Source organism: Pleurodeles waltl, chromosome 8 (assembly GCF_031143425.1).
Source record: "Pleurodeles waltl isolate 20211129_DDA chromosome 8, aPleWal1.hap1.20221129, whole genome shotgun sequence".
In the NCBI taxonomy this organism is placed as follows: Eukaryota; Metazoa; Chordata; class Amphibia; order Caudata; family Salamandridae; genus Pleurodeles; species Pleurodeles waltl.
Window position 1 is genome coordinate 155,024,714 of NC_090447.1, and position 17,087 is coordinate 155,041,800.

The 17,087-nt window shown below is 44.3% G+C and overlaps 1 protein-coding gene across 1 annotated transcript in view; it reads right to left on the reverse strand.

The window, feature by feature from the left end:
• ME3 (malic enzyme 3) overlaps positions 1–17,087 on the reverse strand; it is a 384,512-nt gene that overhangs the window by 48,727 nt on the left and 318,698 nt on the right. The window lies entirely within an intron of this gene.

Consider the following 17,087-nt stretch of genomic DNA (forward strand, 5'->3'; position numbering starts at 1 on the left):
GTTGCTGAGAAATAAAAAGAATGCCGGCTGGGTGCTGTGGCGGGGCGGCCATTACATTTTTAACGTGCTCCTGAGCAGACGCACTTTATTCCGGAATGCAGGGGCCGGTTCTCCATTAGAGCAGAGGAGCGTCACCCCACTAATTCCCCCAAGAAATGCCCCAAAGATGAAAACTAAAATGGTAATAAAGTTAGTTCATTACCGTTTGATTTTTGGTCAACACGTCCTGAGTTGTGTCAGGACGGTGCAGAGCCTGATGAGTGGCAGCAGTGAAGAGCTGCCTGCGAACTCGTTTACAGTGCACAGGTCACTTTGGCCGGCCATCTTGCGACGACCAGTCTGACATGCGCACTATATACCTCTCAACCCAGTTGTCTTATACTGCTGGGTTGACAGCCTGCACAGGCCCCCAGAGTACTCAGGAGCACCAAGAGGGGGTCCTCCCTCAAATCCTGGCACTGCGCTCATGCTGGTTAACAGCATGAGCACAGCGCAAGGATTGGTTAAGTGAGTTAGCTGGGGCCCTGGGCGTGACCTCAGGGGAAGAAGAGGATTTGAGCGAAGAGGACGTGTTTGCAGAAGGCCCGGTGAATACCTTTTTATTTATTTCATTGTTGTATTTAAATTTCATGCATGCATTTTTGTTTTATGTCTTCACCCATTTGCCCATCCTTCCAATCTCCGTACTTGCCAGTCACTCCTGCCGGAATGCTCTGTGCAGCAGCAGCTTGAAATACACTGATCTGGGAGGCCAGAGGCGGACCTTTTACATCCCACAGGTATGGCAGACCTCCGCTGCGGTCTAAATTACTTCTGGAGTTATCCACCTTACAATGGTGCTGAGCAAGACGTACATGTCTTAAGATTTATATTATTTTCTAAATACAATGACGTATGTGTAAAAGCAGCAAACACATTTACATTGTTGTTCGATAGGCATAAGCAATACAACAAGTGACCTCATTTTTGCAGTAGAAAAAATTCTACATATTTGATAAGAAAGCAATTTGTGCCATGCTGTACTTTCTAAGCATAATCCACAGAATAGAACATATTTTAGTGCCACAATTTGGTGCTGTCGATAAATGACCACATCTGAAAACGTATAGCTATGTCCCGAAGGTAAAAGTACGGTTTGCTTGCTACTTGCAGCTGAAATAAAACACACAATATCCGAGTGCAAGCATTTATCCATAACAACATTTAAATAAAAAAACAACTTAACAGTTGACAAATGGACGCAAATGGGGAGAGTAAATGCGATTCGTAATGAGGATTTAGACAAATAAGGTCCTGACAAAGTTCTGGCCCTGGTGGTCATGCCAAAGGGTATAGAGGGCAGAAGTATGGAATTTATTCTTTAGATGGTCTTAAAGAGCTAGTAGGAAAACATTTCTTATAAATGTCTGTGCTGTTTAATGTGCCCACGGGGCACCTGGGACACGGCTGTAGTATGGCAACGCAGAGGCATTTTGCTGCCAAGAAAGTTATAAAGGGAGACCCGGGCAGCTATTAGATCTGCTGCAGGCAACTAACATCTTAGGTGAACGATGCAATTGGCATCTTCAAATTTATTTTTTAATGTAATTTATTTTTACTTTTATTGTTTTCCTCAAATTTGGTGTCCTGCTTGTTTTGTGGCCTCACGCAAGCACCTAGTTTGCCTATTCGGTAGGACCACACTGGACAGAAAATGTAGCCGGTAAAGCACTAGGAAACGAGGACAGCTACAGAGTGGCTCTTGAAATGTGTTAAATTTCCCTGGATCCTGTATGAAACATACAAAAACAAAAAATCATTTTAACAATTCAAGAAAGAGAGAGACTTCTTAGTGTTCAGAGTATGCTGCTATTCCTAGCAAAGGGTAACATCCTACAGAATGGAAAATCCATCTAATTCGAGACACCAGAAGCAGTGTGAGACTGAGCACCAGGGTGGAATGATCCACCAGGGTGGAATGATGCAACAGAAGGAAATGCTCCACACATGAAGGGCGACTTGAAGAAATGGCCGGGGGATACATCCGCAGGAAAAGGAGTCAGTATAGAGGAGCGGGTGATTAATCCAGGATTAATTCAGAAGGAATACTGTACCGATGGGAGATTGAGAAAGGATGGACAAGTCCAACGGCACAGTAGAGTGTTATGTAGAATCCACCATCCAGCCATGAGGATACTGTGAAGAGCACCAGATTATATCTAGGAGGAGGACATGGCCTCCTCAAGCTAGTTGCAGATGGCAGTGTATAGTTATTTGAGACGTGACTACTAACACTTGAGCATCAGACAAACTGAAGACTGGCCAAGCAGGACAAATTATGCTCAGAATCTTCATAAAACCTCAACCAACAATTTTGTTAACAGCTAAGGACCTGCTTATCTCTAAATACATTCTTGCACCAAGAGGCCACATTGTGTTGCATGAGAACGTTGCAAAACAACATAAATCAATGTGCTGGCTTGGAACTGTGAGAGTAAAATGTTATTAATTCCCACTCATAAATCTTTAAGGTCAACCCTTGATATGATAGGTGGAAAGAGGGTGCACGTGTGGCGAGGAACAGTTGGTGGCGAGTGTTCCAAGAAAAAAAAAAACATATTTGGTCAAGACTGATACTTCTCATGTGGAAGAAGGAGGAGCGGGGAGTTCAGTGCTAAACTGCAGGGTGCAAGAGGCGCAGAGGATGGAAATAATATATTTTAGCATTACAGATTTCTAGTGGAAAGCCCAACTCCTGCCCCGTTTGTGGACCCGTGTGTGCTGCAAGCCACTGGTGGACTAGTGGAGCTTATGCAGAGCTAGAAACTGAGATATCTTCAGCAGAGGAAGAAAACCATGACCAGAAAAAACGCCATCTGCAAACATCTTGTGGAATACTGAAGACCCACACGTGTTCACTGGGTGTGCACGAGCCACGGTATTATTTAGACCACCACTATTCTTGCGTCTGCCACATGGATCAAGACAGCCACAGACAATGATCAAATTAAGGAAAGGAGGGAGAAGCAGAAAAGAGCGAAAAGAGAAGCACAGCTCAAGATCAACCCAACAAATGAGACCCCTAGAGACTGAACAAGCGTAAATACTACGAGGAGTTAAGTCTGCATGTCCCATTCAAACCTCAAACGGTGAGTGCATGCCTCCAGTCACTCCAATAGTCTTTGTGACTGAGGGTCGGGAAGGTGATGGGTATCCTCACGGAAGTAGTTTGCGTCACTCAACCTTCCTCGCGGAAACAACATGCAGGAGGTTGCAGTTTTCCAATGCAGTGTACACTAGCAGCTAAAAGCACCCCTTTTGCTATCAGAATTTATTCCATAAGCACAACTCAAATCCTGACAATTTTCATGCACTTGGTCAGCAAAGAATGTCTGCTTACTGATTTGATATTTTAAAACCAAGGGCTTTATTAGAAGCTCCTTGAAGTGTCAGACAGACTTACATCCATGTCAGGGCACTACTTGGTGCCACGGATACTAAAAGGGGAACAGCACTCTGTGATTCCAAAGAACAGGCAACTTTTTAAAAGTAGAGTAAATGCGGCTGATGGGCAGTGATGCTATGAAAGATTGTGCTTTCAAAGAAAAATAACTGTTTGTGGTTCTGATAAAACTTTCACGACTTTTGGTTTTTTGACATTCATTCAACACAAATTGAAAAATTAAAAATTCTCAAAATATGTATTTTATGATTGTTTTTTTAATCAAGGTGAGTATTCTAAAGAGAGTGACACTTCGTAGAGACTAACTACACCGCAATAACCTAGACTGTGTCCAGATCTAGAGCCCGATGGCTCTGAAGACCGAATTTCTTACCAAAACAGAACGGTAGGTACTGGGAGCCGCCTTGCACTTGTAACGCGGACACTTGACCTTGCATATCACTAGGTTAGTGAAACTAGGCAGCATGGTCTCCAATTCTGCCAGTGCCAGTACAGATAAAACCATGTGTAGCTCTAAACAGGGAGAAGAATTTTATTAAGGTGCAAGTGGATGAGGTTCTGTGATGATAAACCAACACTTTCAGAGCTCCTCAAGACACCCTTCCTTGTAGATATGTTCTTATGACTCTAAATACCGTATTCAGCCAGGTGGTAATTAAAGCACAGGTTGCGAAGTCCATCAATATTATTCCTTTTAGAAGCCCTTAGAGAGGCATTTAGTAGCTTCAGTTCTGGCCACACAAAGGGCACTGGTGTTACGAGGAGATAAACAGAGATGTCGTTCTTCAATACTGAAGGAACCAGACAGCCAAGCCTCTTTACTGGGCGAGTGAACGAATGAAGGCTTAGGACAACACTGATGAAAGATTGCAATTCCAAGGCCATAGAAGAGTCACCTAGATTATCTGGCATCCTTGAAGATTCTCAAGTAACTGGATTGATTTCGGGATTTTGAGGCCTACGAAATGGTAAAAAGAAACAGATTACATTAGTCTATCAGGTACTTGGCATAAATCAAAGTAGGTCCTTCCCTGTGCAGGAGGCAAGCATGCCACATTGCGAAGCTTCGCCTGCTCTCTAAAAAGGAGCCCGCACTTGCTTACAGATTTCAGGGGTTCACAAGGGTGGAGCCTGTGAGAATTGGCTCTTAGTAAGTGTGAACTGAGCATGGGATCTAATGGTCATATATTTCCTGGTCAATTAACTTTCAAGTGTAAAAGTACGTACGTGGCGCACATTTTACTGTGCCCTTGCGCGCTATCGGGCGCAGGCAGCGCCATCAGACGGCTCCGCCTGCATATGGCTGAACACATGTATCCAATTAAAGGAGACCGTGATTCTGTTTCCTTTCAGCGCTGGATAGCTATCCCCTACTCAGCCAGTGGAAAGATAGAAGACAAGCAGTGAGATACACAGTAAACGAGCAATGCTCCTGCGGTGGGCCCAACACAAGAAGAGAGGGAAGTCGCTGAATCATGGGCACTGAGCTGAGATGGAAAATGCAGCCGTCTAGGAAGGGGCAGAGAGCTGACCAAAAGCAGTCTTTATATTGTATGGTAACATTAGGTCATCACCAACAGGCAGCTGTATAGATGGCAAGACCTAAAAAGTAGAGTATCCACCTACCTGCATCAGTTTTGCTTGCTAAAAAGGAATAGCAGGAATATTTAAAAACGTTTCTCAATAGTGAAAATACATCCCCAATATTACATGTATTGGTATCTGTGTATAGCTTTGCTATTCACTACGTTTTACCCCAGTAAGTGCAAAGGGGCCAAGGGAATGGTTACCATAACATAATATGTTTATTTGTCATTTTATTGACCTCAGAAGGATGAATGGCTGAAGGGACTTCGGGATTTTAAGCTGTGACCATACAGCCAAACACAGATTCCTGCAGCGGATGCATCAGCCACTGAACCACCAGACCTGACTAAACGGCACGCACTGCATATTCTCAGAGACATAACATAAAAAGAAACAGCTAATGAATTGCCACTAAGAGAGAAATCTTGTCCCTTTGCAGCAGTAGAACAACTCGTAGGTATGGTAGTATTGGGGAGCCATGAAAAGGCTGCAGCTCATCGTACAGATGCGAGAATGTGAGCGAGCCTTAGCAGGGCATAAAAACCAACTTCTAACTTTACTTTTTTTGTTGTTTAACAAATCAGAGGAGACGAAGCATATTGACAGACTCGGGGCATATTCAAAAAGCACTTCAAGCAATCTTAATGAATTAGAGTTGCACAAGTCAACAACTCGTGGGGCCTTCAGCCATCTGAAGGTTTTTTGCATTGCCTAACTCAGTGAAGAATGTAAAATACGGCCAACTTGTACCTGAAGATGCTAACACTATTTGCTAATTCGTATCGTAAAAAACTCTTTGTAATTTACTTTCTGTAGAAATCTGGAAAAAATACAGTGAACAACTCGTAAAAAACCACTAGGGGGCAGGAGCAACGCGCTAATCAAACCACGGCAAGCAAGCAAACACTAAGAACAGGATCCAACTGAGAATGTTTGCAGATTAACATGTATATTGCAGTACAGTGAAATGTAACCGATTTCTCTATAAGTGGATGTGTTTTTTTTTTCGCAGTGGAATGTAAATCTATTTACCAAAGAAAGTCTTTTTAAATGTACACTTCCCTTCTTTGCTATTTTCTCTTTGCTCTATCGCTACAATCACTGCTTGAAATGAAAAAAATGTAATGATTTCTGAGAAGTGCCGGTACTCTCCATTTAAAAGTACTACGTTTTTCTTAAATCGAGGTATCTCCCCCTCCTTAAAATAAAAAGTGCTGGTACTGCGTACCGGGCAGTACCGGCCCATTTAAAGCTACAATGACAATTCTTACTGCCCTGTGAGGTGAGCAGTGGTTTATGTGTTCAAGTCTTGTGGAGTTAAGTTGTCGAGAACAGGGAATCGAACGAGAAGTAGTGATACTCAGCCTAGTGAAGATTACCGGCATGTGGTATACACAATACCTGCCTAAATGTGGGCTTCTGCCGGTACAGAACCACGGTGGATGACGCTGCATACGTGGTTGAACTGGGGACGCAGGGGAGGAGGGGCGGAAGGATCCGGGGTCCCACCTTGAACCATCTAAAGACCTGCCCAGATTGCGCTGTTGCTAGGGGGAGTCTTTGATGGGCTTCTAGGGACAGGGCAGGACAGACTGGCCATTCTGGGCTCTCTAAGCTGCAAGTTAGGGGCTGCTTTCAGATATGGATGAACTGACACGACCCATCTATGACCCCCCTCCAGTGGCATCGCCTTTGGCGCGGGGAAGGTCTCCGCATCTTTTCCCGGGCTCATTCTGGTTTCCAGTCTTAGGTGCTGTGTCCTCCTGAGGACCAACAGTGCGAAAGAGAAGGCACCGGGGTGCTGCTCTTAACTCTTTCGGTTCTGTGCGCAGACGCCTCGGAGAGGATGTGGCCTAACGGCCAAAGCTGCCGACTTCGGAGCTGGGGAACCAGGTTCGAGTCTCGGTGGTGGCTCAACATCCTCTGGTAATGGGCACAACACAATCTCTCGTTGTAATCTCCCGTTGCTACCAAAAATGAATGTGTCCTTGTGTAACGTGAGCAGTGCTCACGTGAAGCGCTCCTTCGGGTAGAGTTCGTGCTATATAAAACCGTAAACAAATAACATGAGGGCCTGTAAACATCTGCCTGGGTCACGTGACAGCACTGGCCAGCTGTGGCAAAGCAACTTGAGGACCAATTCAGCTACACCTGCTAACTGCACTCAAAACAGGACAGACACATTCAAACACACAACAGCCAGTTACTCACTTCACCTTAGCAAGGCTGCCAAGAACATGGCTTCAGGGACGGATCAGGACACGCACTGACAGAAGAGCAGCGATAGAAAGCAAGAGGGGGGTCAGGGATGGTGCAGTGCACTGGACTGGCCCCCTAAATCCGCATAACCACGCGACGAGCGCGGGGACTACTTTTAAAACTCAAACTCCAATGAAAATATGCCCCAGAGACGCACAACATTAAGGCACATGGACCCAACTTACCACCGCAATAAAGTGTAACTCCTTCATTGAGAGATGATAAGCACGTTCATAAGATGCCCATCTGCAAACTAGCTCCCAGGAGAGTGACGTCAATGCCTAGGCCATACAGAGCAACCCAGAGGAGCATAAGGGCGGAGCTCGTGCCACGATCGACTACAATTGAAATGCTACAGAACGCCAAAGGCAATGCTCTGGATATGGATGAAGTTCTCTTTATGGAGGACCTCATTATATATCAATACTGTGTGTACGGTAGACAATACTGGCAAATATCCTGGTGGGGATACCTGGACAGAGATGCTGTTGTAAACTGGTCTCCTGCCCGGTGAATGAATGAATGTGACATTTGTATAGTGCAACTGTCACTCCCAAAGGAGCATCCTGGCGCTGCAAAAGGCGGCTGTAGCTTTTGCTAAAGGTAATATGGAGAAAGACCAAACATAGTAAATAAATGACTGGCAAAGATCCTCTGGGGCATTAAAGATCCAGGCCTTAAGCTGGTTTCTGAAAAATGCTTCTGATTCAATAAATCTGGGGGCCCTAGGAAGTTGGTTCAAAGCTTTGGACCCTAGCACTGTAAATGATTCACCTCTTCTGGTTTTGAGTCTAAACAGGGGAGGTTTAAGAAGATTGATTGAAGATGATCTTAAGTTACGACTGGTGGCCTGGTGAGTGAATCTTAGAGTAAGGTATTTTGTCTTCTGTACTCTCTAAATGTAAACAGTAAGCAAGAACCCTCTCACAGACTGGCAACCAATGAAGACCTGTAAGGGCAGCTGAAGAGCGACGAAGTAGTCTCCACACAAGCCTGGCAGCAACATTTTGTACCACCTGAAATTTCTGGATCGTTTGTTTTGTAGACCTGGCATACAAGCTGCTACAGTAATCGAGTTTAGAGGCTATAGTCGCCACTTCTAAGGCCTTTCTTGCTGATAAAGGCAGAAAGTAAAAAAAAAAAAACATTTCAAGGATTTAATTAAACTGAAAGACTTCCCTGCACACAAAGGGCATGAGGGCGGAAGCACAGTGAGGGATAACGTTTTACTCCTAAGCTTGTCACTACTTCATCCGTAGTTGGGGGAGAAGGGGTGGAACTCGGCCACCATAGCTGGCGATCAAAACTGTCATTTCCAAGTTGCGTGATCTCAGTCTAATCAGTGTTACATTTTAAATGATTATGCTCCATCCAACGAATAACTTAGGTTAGGCAACACTGAAAGTTGGATTCCAAGCAAGTGGAGGTTTTATCCAGGGCCAGGATAAGCAGAGTGCCATCAGCATTTGAAGTGGTTCCAATTCCAAACAAGGTAAGCAACGAGATTAGCGGATCCCTACACATGTTGAATAGCACGGGCCTCAAAGATAAGCCCTGGGGGACTCCTGCAGTAATTGTCTTTTCCGCCGAGGAGTAAGGCGCTAACACCACTGGCTGTTTGCCGTCTGAAGGAAACGATTTAAGCCATTCCAGGGCGAGATGAGAGATGCCACAATTCTTGATGCGTTGCAGTAGGATGTCATGAATGACTGAGTAGAACGCAGCCGACAGGTCTAGTAGTATCCACACTGCATTCTTTCCAGCATCTGAGGTGAACTTTTGGTTATCGGAGACTTCCAATAAAGCGGACTCCATAGAATGAGCAGGACAGAAGCCAAACTGACGGGGGTGGAAAATATTTTCTTCTTCCAGAAATGCAGTCACTTGACTGTTTACAAGTTTTTCAGTAATTTTGACAAGGGCAGGAAGCAGTGAAATGGGCCGTAAATTTGAAAGAGTGGATGGGTCTCTTACCTGCTATTGCTGTAAAGTTTGACAACAGCAGATTTCCAAGCTGGCTGGACCTCCGCTGTGGATAGAGTTGTTCAAGAGCTCGTTAATTACGGGGTTCATGTCTACCACTCCGTGCAGTATAAATATAGGACAGGGATCTAGAGGGGAACCTGACTGACAAGTCAGAATGGCTTGACGGGACTGAGTTAAGCTGATTTTTTAAAATAACTAAGGAAACCTTAGTAGAGGAATTTGGCCCCTCAGCGTCAGTCTTTAGTAAATAAGTGGAAATAAACTCTTATTGAATAGTATGAATTTTATCCTCAAAGAATGAGGAAACTTGATCTCAAAGAGCTTGGGAAGGGGGAATTTCTCTAAACAATACTTTGGGTTGTATGAACGGCTTGGCAATAGTAATATTTCTAGCATCAGTCTTTGCTTTGGGCAGGACGAAGGATCTGACACCTTTCTACCTGTCAGTGGGTTTAATTATCCTCATCAGGAAGAGAGATTCCCTCCTCTTGTCAACCCCTGAAGGAAGGCCTCTGTGGCTTCCTCAGGGGGAGAGTGAAGTCCCTGGCAGCCCGCTACATGCCAATGAGTTGCATGCATACATCAGCAACAGGATCATCTAATCTTAGAAAATCAGCCTTCCTCCACAGCTTCGAGCTTCGAAGAAGGGCAGACCATGCTGTCATGAAAATCGAACCCAACTCACTGGTAGTGGTGGGATGGCTTTTCGTCAACAGGAAATTCCTGCTGGTGGGAGCCTCCATCTGCGGCACTTCCCATTACATCCAGTAGCCACCGCTTGGCTGAAGCCTTCCCCACTGGTTCAAGTAATGAGGGCCTAGATTTCCACACCGTTGCTCACAGTGTTTCCAGATAATGCCTGGAGTGCACCGAATGGAGGCACATGGGACCTTGCAGTGATGTAACATTAGTCCCCGCAGTGTGGGTGGGACCCCTCAGCACAGTACACTGTGCGCAAGCACGAGCCCCTGGCCACACAGCACCTGACCGACTGGTGGGGGGGGGGGTTAATGTAGTTTGCAGGGTGGGGGGCTCAAGTTTTATTATGCCACTGGGACCTTGATGGGTTTCTGGTTAAATTTGAGGACATTTTCAAAACATTTGTAAAGTAACCTCTGGCAACATTTATGAGTTGGTCTCATGAAGTCTAATTAAACATTTTTTTCCAATTGACAGACTAGTTTTGACAGGTAATTCTCTTTGGTAAGCAGCAACATTCATGCTGCATATTGTGGCTCGCAAAACCTTTTCTCCCTCTCTCCACTCTCTGCTAGCCATTGAATGAATCGCCCAGGGGCAGGCCATCCATCTGCTTTCCCTTGATCTTTCATTAGAAAAAAAGGCACATTCTAGGTATAATATGTCAACTTTGATTTTTATTCATGGACGGAGGGGCAGTGAAACATTTAGATCAATGATTATTCACTCATTCACTCATGCACCTGCTGGCAGAGGCCGGACCATCAACTTATCCTCCTGTAGCGATGCTGGCCAGCTCCTACTTTTCGCATTTCCTTCCTCCACAATATGAACAAAACTATAAACACCAAAGAATGCAAAGCTAGCAAGATATGGGAAATCCGCAAGAAGGACAGGATTTCGTTATGATGTGGATTTGGCAAGCTTAAGGGCAAGCCCAGTGAGTCACTGTATTCTTTTATGTGCAGCTGGGATGCCCCTGAGACAAGGTGTGCCATTACTCACGTCCCTACATTCTCATAAAACACACCGTATGACTAAGTGGAGACAGGAAACCTCTTCTCGGGGGAGAATGCCTTCAAAGATCTGAATTCAATTTATAGCCACGTGAGACCAGGCAAGTAAATAACAGCGCCAAGCCTTACATTCTCACGTAATCATTCTCCTGACCATTGTTAATGTTTGTTGTTTTGCATTGGCACAGCACACAGTCTTCTGCAGTGTGCCATCCAAGCGCCTTTCAACCTTGTAGATCTAAATTAGGTTTATGTTACTTGTTGAGTGGCGTTACTTTGCTGAGTGAATGAATGAATGGTTAGATGGATGGATGGATGAAATGGATATTTCTAAAAGTGCATTTGGCAAAAGCAGTCATATGGCTGAACCTGAAGAAGCAATCTGGCAGGATGACAGGAGTGGTAGAAAAACGTTTTAATCAGGTTGATAAAAGATTGGTACTCTGAAATGAGATGTTCAGAGCCGAAGGACGATGGCTATAAAGAGTAGCTCACAAGTACTAAAACTGTCTCTACCTTACTCCAGAAAGACAGATCTTGGGAATCTTTGCCAGAGCAAGCGAGATAACTTCAGAGTGAGGTGTAGAACTGGCTTGGAACCAGGCTCAGAGGTACAGAAGTATCACACCTTCAACAGCCGTGTGAACTATGCTTGTCGACTTGGAGGACATGTTTGTAGATAGGCAGCCCAGAGGGGTGATGCATGATGACATTTCATGGGCACTTGAAGTACCATTTCTAGAAGTGTTTTAAATATCGGGAAAAATAATGGAATAATGTGCAGAATTAACTTGTATGCTTAAAAAAAAAAAAGTGCTTTCAAATGGAAGGCGGTAACCACATTTACACATATTAGGTAGGGGTGGTTTCGCCGTAGGGGGTGCTGACCTGCTAACCGCCCCCACGGTACCACAGCAGTACAATGGGACGACCAGAGGTGTGTTATCTGAACTGCGCAGGTCAGATCGGCTGGAGTTTTCATTGTGGCCCGCCTGACAGGCGCAGTTCAGGCTTCTGCAATCAATAGCTGAAAGGCAGCTGAGAAGCAGAGGCACAGCCCAGTAAGTGTCCGATGGAGAGCTGTGTTTGCCTGCTCTAGCCAATCCTAGCACTGCTCTTATGCTGCTTAGCATTGTAAGCAGCAAGAGAGCAGTGTTTGGATTGGCTCGATGCCACCATCCAGCGAGCTGCGGGAGGCAGGAGGAAGGTTAGATGCACGTGTGCTACAGAAGATCGTCCTGAGAAGGTACGTTTTTTAAAATATTTAATTTCATTTTTTTTGTGCCCCACCACTTTGAAAATGTATTAGCCGCCACTGATACTACACCCGAATAGCTTAAACCAATTTTTCTGACAGGCTCAACTGGGTTAAGAATGTGAAATGTTTAGTTCCCGACCTTCCCATCGACATATTTTTCCTAGTGAATAATAGTTGCATATAATGTTTTCGTTCATCTCTGCAAGTGTTTCTAACACAAAAACTGCTGTTACCAAATGAACATACAATGATTGGTTAGTGAGGTAACGGAGAAGCTCACACCTGTGGATTCACCATTTCTGTAAAGTCAATGAATGGTGTAAACCTGAATGAAGGTTAACTTTGTATCTGATAGAAATGTTCCACTCGACATTGCTTTCTGTGGACTATTGTATTTCTTGTGAGATGACCTAAAGCAATCTGATTCCCATGATGACATCAAAAACAGATTGCATCACTAAAACAAGAAGAAGCAAGGTGTTGCAAAAGCTTCAGATTATGATGTCTATAATAATGCATGTTCCCAGAGCAGGGAATTCTAACCCTTTCTAATTTGCCACTCAGACCCTGACTCTACGCTGCTCTGAGACTCAGTTTGTTGAACCTCTCTTTAATGGAAGTTCTGCTTTGATTACTTTTTTAATTTGAGCTGATATTTGATGAAGAAGCTTTATGCTTTTGATCGCTCTCTCTCTCTAATTGGAACTCTTTATAGGTTAATGAGACTGACACCTTTCAACCATCCTCATTCCTGGAATAGGGACACTTTCCTTTATTGAATGCGATAAATGCACTTATTATGATGTAGTGATTACTTATTTGATCACTGACAAAACTAATGATTGAAATTGATGAACTACTATGCTGATTCTAATAAAGATGAAAACCTAAAAGATTTGATCAATAAAACTTTTAACCTCACATCCACTCTCATTAACTGAAAAGACAGAGCAAATGATTTACCAATTATTTGATGTAGACCTCCTGGTTAATCTCAACTAATGACAAAGATCCACTGGCCTGGTAAAACAGTGAGGAATTCTGTCCGGATGAATGGTAAAATCTTTCTCGTAAACTAATAACCTAACTGAGATTTCCAATTACCTGCAATCCAGAAGTCACATATTTTGGCAAGACTCAGAGTAACACGTCATGGCAAGAAAAGATCACTGGCCGTACAGCCTATTTTCTATCCATGATAGGAAAGAATTGTCATCATTTTTCTAAAAAGAAAAAAAGTAGGAGCGTGCAATCCTAATAACAGCTTGACATTGATTAACATTCCTGAACTGCTGACTAAGCAACATGGATGTCTGTGGATCCAAAGACTATTGACTAAGGCCAACACCTCACTTTTATCAGAGTTCAGCTTTAATATGTTCATGGTCATCTATGAGATCATTATTGTGAGGCAAGGGCACAAGATGACAAGAGATGCAGAACTAGTTCCAGTCGTATGTCACTGACATACATGAAAAAGGAAATGTTGGATGGTCCTATAAAGAGGCAAGTGGGGCAATATATACATTGAGCCTTAGGATGATGCATGAGGGACCCCAAAGTTCACAGGTCAAAAAGCCAACTCATGATCCGTCAAATCGAGTGAATACATTCTAAGGCATGGCACCTGATGCCCAAGCTATTGTACTTTGTTTAGTTATCATATGCTCATTTGGTTGTTTGCAACACTGCGACAAGAGGGCCTGATTTCTGACAAGATGAACCAAAATTTGCCAGTTTTTAGGCTTATGAATGTCCCTGAAAACAGATGACTACATCCTAGTAAAGATTTAAAACAGGAAATTATAAATGCATGTAATTTTGTGATGCCCTGTGTCTGTTTCTAGGTAGGTCCACAGAAATAAAAAGGTTGTCCACTGCATTATGAAGGAGATCCACTGGATTACAGAGGAGCTCCCAATCCTCCCATACCAAACAGAATACCAATAGACCCTTAATTTTTTTTTCGTTTAATGTTCATGGAAAAATTGAGACTGTGGCAGAAAGCTGACCCGCACGGATGAGAGATGTAGTCTTGAAAGAGGTCCCTATGTTTACATGGTTTTGGTTTACTTAATTTATAACCTTGTGCATACTTTATTATCCAATCTCTCTTTTTTTATGGTGAGGGTACCAGCTACAATCACTCAAGGCTGAAAGGCAACTACTCACCTTGTTTCACAAGATTTTGAAGTGAGGCATTACTAGCTTCTTCTGGAGGGTATCTGGGACCATCGAAAGCAAAAAATTATTTTGAGATCTTGATGCACAACCCCTTGAGCTTCTTCTAGGGCACCATACAACATAACTTTGCATTATTGAGTGAAAACCTTTCAGGGCATAGTTTTGAAATTGCTCTTGGATGGATGTATCCTCCAAACTTCAAACTTTGCATCTGCAAATAGGGATGCATAAACTGTATTTACCCAGCAAGTGGACTCTGGCTCAGGGAAATCCACTAACCCATTTCAGAATTTCAGATGTCTCATTCCTTCAGTCTGTACATGTGCCAGACCAGTGTACACGGCATGAGTGGCAATATATTGGTCCCACCTGAATACAATACAGGCCACTTTTGATGTTTGGCCTCTTCATGCACTCTACCTCAGCATGTTCTGTAACCTGAAGAGTCCCCATTCATACCTTCTCCAATGAAAGAAATCATAGCCCATGAACAATGAGTCCTTTTCTTTGCTTATCTTTATTATGCTTCTCTGGATTGTAATAAAAAGCCTAGATCATTTCCTAAGACATCACAATGTTTGTAGCTTTGTAATACACCGATGTTAATGCACGAGTGGCACAATAATAAAATATATCATAAAAGTGCACAAAACAGAACATCCAACTGGAAGTGCAGAGTGGCTCTACTTTAAATCCCTGGTTAAATTCAATGTAAAAGAGAACAAATGTATTAGTATGGAAATAGCTGTGTCGACAAGTGCTCTTCATATGAGGCTGCACACACATGGTGTTCTACATTCTGAATTTGCAATTGCAATCCCATTTAAAAACCTTAGGGTCCATTTTTAAACCAATCAAGTGAAACTTACTTAGGCAAAAAGCTGCATCTTTGGCCACAATTCACAGATTCTATTCCTAAGACTCTGAATCTGAGGACCTTTATAGTTTCAAATGGAATGGGGGCATATTGACTGTTTGTTGGACTTTTGCCTGGGAGGGAGCCAAGGAAAACACCTTCCAGGATAGCTTGCTGCCCTGAACCCTGAAAGTGTGGAGGAGGAGGCGTTAAGCACTACACAGTGTGCTCTACTCTCCCTCACCACTCTTATGGCGTTTTCTGGACTTTTCCCTGGGAGGCAGCCAAGAACTACACATCCCCAGGTACCCATGCTCCTGTATACCCAAAGCTGGGGGGATAAGCAAGAGGAGATTGGCACTACACACTCTGCTCTCTGGCAGCGTGCAATGCTTTTGGTGTCTGGTGGACTTTTTCCTTTGAGGGAGCCAAGAATAACACCTCCCAGGATTGCGTGCTGCTGTGGACCCTGAATGTGCGGAGGAGGAGGAGTCAGGGACTACACAGTCTGCGCTGCTCTCACAGGTGAGGACTGGGCCTATTTGTGCCCTTCAACACCTGGTAGTGGCTGGTCTGTGCCAACCCCTTTTGTCTTCCCTTTCTCACTTATCATTCTCTTATTCAATGGGGAAGCATAAGACTCCAGGTAACTCTAGTTGGGTTAACAACAGCCCCTGTCATTGCCACTGAATGTTTTGAGTGAGCGGTTGGTGTAACTCCCAAATCCCAGAATATTTAATTGCCAGTGAAGCGTATATTGGTGGAGGGGATCCCATATTTTCCCTTTTGTCTCTCTACATCTTCAACTGCAACATTTACTCTTGCAGGGCCCTCTACTTCTTTGAACATGTTCCTTTCTGGCATGGTCTACGACTCAGTGCCATCTCCTCAATGCAATGCGTTCATAAAAATCATCTAACTCACACTCCAAAGCTCCTATGTGCCTTTGCAAGACCGTAGATGAATCACTGTTATCTTCTATAGTTATACGTCTCTTGGTATGAAGGGAAAATCACTGCTGTGATTGATTCACGTTTTAAGATAGTTGAAGACAGGTCTAGTACTGAAGGCGCCTTAGACACGCTGGTTAGCAATCTTACCACTACTTTAGTTTCTCACTCAGGTTCTACTAGTGTTATCATACCTTTTTCCGTTCATGCCAGTAGAGCTTTATTGGGCTGTCACGTGCCTAACACTGGTGCTTCTTTGGCTTGTGCTCAAGCACCATTTATTGGCATTTATTCTACCTCCCTCAATATCCAGCCCGTTCAATCTTCTAGGCTCGGCAGCCAAAGGACTGCCTCCAACTTTACTACTTCTAATAGCCATATTTCAGGTCCACCCATTATATTTATTTCTCCACCCCTCCCTCCCAAACCTTCTCCTATATCATAATTCTGACCAGTGGGGGCGTGGTCAACATGGCGGCCGGAGCGGACGTGTGATTTGAGCTCCGCTCGCGGCCCACCAAAAAACGGCAAATATCAAATGTTCCTGCAATCTTCAACAACCCTAAAAGGATGCGCGGGGGTGCAGCAAACCTGTAGCAGCTCTTGTCGCTGTAAAACTGTGAGATCGGCTCTGGAGGAGCATCAGAGGGGAGAGGAGGGGCCCTGCCGGCGCCCGACCCGGCCTAACTGCAGAAGCGGCGCCGAACGCTGGAGAAGCTGTGCCGGCCCGGAGAAGAGGTGAGGAGGACCAGCGCTCCCTTGCTGGGGAGCGGAAGCGGTTTCTCCCCTGAAGGGGATAAGAGGTAACAGCGGAGGCCCTCCTATCCAGAGGAGGGACGTCGCGGCAGTG